Consider the following 6,000-nt stretch of genomic DNA (forward strand, 5'->3'; position numbering starts at 1 on the left):
TCACCAGTTTGGCTAGGACCTGTCTTCCGAGATGAATGCATTCATTTTTCCGTTGTCACCATGTGCACAATTTGTTATCCTTCTACCCTACTCGGTATTTGTATTATTAAAATTTAAAGGCTCCATTTTGGTGACAAAGACCATTAGAAGGCTAAATAAAAGTAATAATATTTAAAAAATAGGGGAAAGCATGCAACTATCATTAAAATTGTCTTCTCTTTGACACAGGACATGCTTACAGAAAAATACATATTAACTTTTTTTTTTTTTTTTTAGGGATGATGTACAGAGAGCACAGCTTGAAGGAAAATTGCCTAGAACTGCGATTTGGAAGAACAGAGGGAAGCCTTAGGGCTTGTGTAGGGGCAGGGACGTCAAGGCGGCCCAGTACAGAAGACTTGGACTAGCACCTGCTCGGTGTTCCATTGTATTATCCCCAACACTTGTTTTCATAGCTTTGCCATCTAGTGTACACGGATGATACAATGGACAAAGAGCCCAGTCCTGCTCCAGGTGATGAAGCCTGAGAGGCATTTATAGAAGAGATGGTACTATTCTCCAAAGCCCTGGAGAAGAGATATTTTGGAAGGTCTCTTAGGTGCCAACTCTTTCAGATCTGTAGTAGTGAGACTAGGTCATAGCTGAGTTTTGGGCCCATGTATTCAAGGCCTAGTCCCGGATGTCCTGCCTGGCTGTGCTATTTTAAAGGTAGCCGCAAAGGAGCCTCATGTCAACTACCAGATGGCACCTCCCTTACCTCCTGCTCTGATTAGCATGCTGAGAGTTTATGAAGGCCTGGCTGATTAACTTAAGCCAATAAAGAAAAGATGTATTCAGAATGACAAGGCTATTATTAAGCTGTTTCAGTGCCCTGGAAAGACTGGGCCAGTCATTGGCTACTCTGTTCTCCTTCTCTGGCAGCATTGCTCTTCAGAGAGAATATCTAATGTCAAACGTCAAATGTCTAATGTCAAATTTTGAAAAGTTCTATCTAAAATATGAATTTTCCCAAGAGAGGAATAAGATTTTGTAGGACAAATGACCAGAAGAAATGCCTTCTTCATGATAGGTAATTTAAAACTAAATTTTATTTATACCATTTTTTTTTTTTATAATTTTAACAATTATTCTGGCCAAGAGGAAGAAGTATTGCCATTGCACAAGACCAAGCTACAGTGCATTTTAGAAAATGAATCTTCAGCAAGGGCACTGGATTTCTAGGATTGTGTGGACACTCAAGTATGTTACAGTCCATTCTGATGCCTGCTCTTATGTCTGCCTCCTTTCCCAGTGATCTCAACTGTCCCAGCCAATTTAATTATTACTGGAACACAAGAGCTACAAAACCTACTGCTCATAGCTGCAACCCTTGCATTTTTCACTCAGACTCTCGTTCAGGAAGTGAGGCATGGGCAGAGCCTTGTATGCATAATTTAATTCATTTATACTCATTGTAATTTCAAGAGATGTGGAAGTCACAGGACAGTCTAGAAAGTCAGATAAGAGAATTAGCCTTCCCCAGAGATGAGTCTTCTTATTGTTTCTCCAATACAAAGTAGATTGAAACTATATATATATATATATATATATATATATATATATGTCACCAACAAAACTGTTTTCAACAGATGGTATTCATATATATTTATGTATACACACACACACACACACCCTTTTGTGTAACAATAATATTCAAAGAAAAGAGACTATCAACTCGAGAGTAAGGGACCATGGGAAGGGTTTGAGCAAAGAAGAGTAATGAGAAGGGTCAGGATACAGGAAAGGGAAGGGAGAAACTGATAAACTGAAATTCTATTTCAATTAAAAACATATCCAAGCCTTTTGCCCAGCCCTTTATTCTGGGGTAGTGTCTAACTTTGTTGCTAAGGTATGTTTCTTATAAGCAGCCTGTGTCTTTTTATTGGTGAATTGAGTCCAATGATGTTGAGAGATAGTAATGACCAATGATTGTTAGTTCCTGTTATTTTCATGGTGGTGGTGGTGGCGGTGGTAGTGCTCTGTATGTGTGTGTGTGTATGTGTGTGTGTGTGTGTACACATGTACATGTGCACACGTTTCTTTTCTTTTGGTTTTGCTGCGAGATGATTAATTTCTTGTCACCACAACATGAGGAATGATATTAAAGGGTCATATAGCATTAAGGAGGTTGAGAACCAGGGGAGATATAAGCTTTTCTGTAAGATTCCTGTCCCTGAACCTACACTAAAACGTGCTTAAAGGAGCCGTGGTAGCCCAAAAGATAGCAGAGATACAGAGATAAAGTGAGAGATATTAGCCCCAGCATTTAACACTCATTTGAATGAAATCAGGGAGAAGATATGCAAAAGAGTCTCTCAAGCCTGGAGCAGGAGCAGGAGGGGACAGTTACAATCTAGTAGTCAAGTCAATAACTGAGTGTGGGAGAAGACACTGGAGAGAAAGCTGGGGCATGGCTACGGAGGCCTCTTAGGAGTTTTCTTGAATTCTTCTAACAAGTTACTACAAAGGTGGCAGCTACAAACAAAAGGATTTTTGTTTGTTTGTTTTAAACTCTTCGGTAGATTTGAAGTCCAACATGGAGGCTCAGCAGGATTGGTTCTGGACTCTGATGGAGAATCTCTTCCCTGTGGCTCTGGGAGCTTTCATTGGCTGTCAACAATCTTGGGTATTGTGTGTGTTAGCTAGCTTTGTGTTGCTGTGACAAGACCTCCAATATAATCCATGTATAGAGAAGAAAAGTTTATTTCAGCCTATGATCATGACAATTTGGGCTTGTGGTAGCATATTACATCATCGTGACCATGGGAACACGGGGTACAGAGAGTCTGCTCACTTCTCTACTGCTGAGAAAGATGGAGTGAGAGAGGAAGATTCACACATACACACACAACACAAGACCAACTAGGCTTCTATTATCCTTTCCAAGAGCACAGGCTCACTGACCTAACTTCATTATTTCAAGGACCCACCCTCTGAAACCTCCACCACTCCAACATGTGTCACAGGCCAGTGACTAAATTTTTGACTTTTGGTATACGGGTCTTTAAGGGACTTTTGACCTTCCAAGCCGTAACGTTTATTTTGTTACTTATCTCTTCATATGACCCAGATTGTTGTTTGTGTCTCTGGGTCTTCCATTTTGTTTTTATTGTTTTTGTTTTTTATTTTTTTTAAATGGGGTTGCTCATACTATTGAAAGTTTCCTTAATACAGAATTATCATACACTGAGATGACTTCACTGTATCTGCATAGATCCTTTTCTCAAATCATATTATCTCTGGATGTTCCCAGTGGACATATCTTTGGAAACTATAACCCACAACAGTCTTGTAGGAAACAAACAAACAAATACACGTTAGATTTGTATCTGGACCTATATTCAGGGACCACAGACCAAAACCTCTAAATCTACCTCAGTCAGCTAGGAGGTCAACGCGCCTGGTGCCTGGAGAACAACTGTGTCAATAACCTCATGTACCATGGCAGGCCAGGGCAGGACCTGCTTGGCTTTAGGAGTGTGGAATACCTTGGTGCTCACTTTTTAATTTTTGAAAGAAAGACAGAGTTCTAGAATTTGATATGTAATCAATTCACTGTTCAGTCTTAGGGGAAAAAAACATAAAACACGTATAAGATCAATATCACAACATGAGCCCAAGGAACAAATCTACTAACCACATATGATTCATGGACCTCCAGTGTTGGAGCGCTACCATAGTAAGCCTTGTAAGAACACAAAACAGGGAGGAACTGGCTACAGAGGGCAATAGCTAAAGACTGGGGACCAGCTCGGAGGATGAGTTGGAATGAGTGAGCTCAGAAGTTACAGACACAGTAGAAAGTCATCATAATGGAGCAGGAAAGCATCTATAAAAGTTAACTCTAAGAATGGCAGTCTCTCATTCACTAGTGAGCCCACGTGGATGCTTGCCTAATGAAAATATATATTACGGGACATGTAACAAAGTAGATGAGATAACACAATTTACGTGTGCAAATGTTCTTCTTATGAAACTATTTGAAATATCAAAGACTTATTTTTCTCTTTCAAGAACTAGATCTAACAGCTAACACTCTGCATTCATTTTCAAATGAAAAAATATAGCCCTATACATAACTAATTAAATTAATATAGCTTATTATGACAAAAATAATTTCTTTTAACTTTGAGGACAGCACCACATTTTATATTAAGCTGTTAATACTCATAACCGTACGATTTCAAAATCAGCCAAGCTTGAAAAATTATTGTCTCTGACATTCCCAATGATCAAAGCAACCTCAATTATAATATTATATTAACTAAGCTAAAAAAATAGTATTGAAATTTCTAACCTTTCTGAACTGTAATTAGTCATCTAACTATGTATCCAAATTTATTTGATATATTTGCATAGTTAATTAATTATAATTTATTTAAAAGTCTTCCATTTATAAAACTTTGCTCTCCTCAGCCTATGAATATAATTGCCAAGGTATGAACTTAATTTTTAAATATATTCTTTAAGTTTTGCTAAGATTTATATATGACAGAGAAAATTGTTTTAAAATATAATTTTTTCTTCTTTAAAAATTTATGCCTTTTGAAAGGGATGAGGGTTAAGCTTTGGGAGCCAGATAACTTAAACATAAAGGCAAGAAGATTTGAAGCTTCCTTCAGAACAAATGACCAAATAATAAACTGGTGAGGTCACATTACTAAAGCCTTCACCCTGGTTGTTAGGGTGGTACAGCGGGTAACAGTGTTTGCTGTGTAAACCTGACAGTTTCTCTAAGCTCAAATACCCCCACCTACACACTCACTCATTCATGCACACCCACTTACACACACACTCATCAAACCCACTTACGTATGGACTCATCCAATCACACCTACCCAAACCTACCCACACTCACACACCTACCCCTGCTTACAACCTGTCTACCCTGTAAACATACCCACTTACACACACACCCACTAACATGCATACCCACTCGCACACATACCCATTTACATACCTACCCACACCCACTTACACATACCATCTACCCCATGTACACATCCTACCCATTAATCCATACCCACTTACACACCCACCCCTGCTTACATACCCATCAACCCTATATACAAACCCACTCATACACCTATTCATCCATACCCACTTACATACCCATCCATACCCACTTACAAACACACCCACTTACATACCTACTTACATCCACTTACACATATCCACTTACATACCTACCTACACCCACTTACATACCTACCCATCCACACCCACTTATACACACCCATCCATCTACCCCCACGTACACACCCCCATCAATTCATCTATACCCACTTACAACCCACTCCTGCTTACACACCCAACCACCCATATACACCCAGTTACACACCCACTCACCAACATCCACTTATGTACCCACTACCCACATCTATTTACATATCCTCCTCTCACCCACCTATTTACACACACACACACACACACACACACACACACACACACACACTCACACCTACTTGGAAACACACCCATCCATTCATACCCACCAACCCCCACATACTCCTAAATAAAATACCTAAAGCATGTTTTTTTTTTTTTTAACTCCAGAAGAATCTTTTCAAACCTGTGAAATAAATACTTGAAAGAATGTATTCTGTATCACATAAAGTCACATGAACTAGACTTCAATAAAGTTTTATCATTGGGCTGGTGAAAACTTAAATGTTATGCTCAAGGTCAAAACATTACAGAACAGAAATTATACATCCTTTAAAATGACTACCAGAAATTGAACTGGATGAGCCAAGTGGTTTAGAAAAAAAAAATGCATGAAGTCAGGCTTCTAGGTAACAAATGTTTGTTCAGATGTTTGTAATTTGTAGAGTCTCTTATAAGCATCAACTGTCAATAAAAAAGCTGATGGCCAATGAGCAGAAGCAGAAAATAGGAGGTGGGAAACTAGGAGGAAGAGAGAGGATTCTGGGAAATAATGAGAGAATAAAAAGGAGGCAC

Source organism: Mastomys coucha, unplaced genomic scaffold, assembly GCF_008632895.1.
Source record: "Mastomys coucha isolate ucsf_1 unplaced genomic scaffold, UCSF_Mcou_1 pScaffold5, whole genome shotgun sequence".
NCBI lineage: Eukaryota > Metazoa > Chordata > Mammalia > Rodentia > Muridae > Mastomys > Mastomys coucha.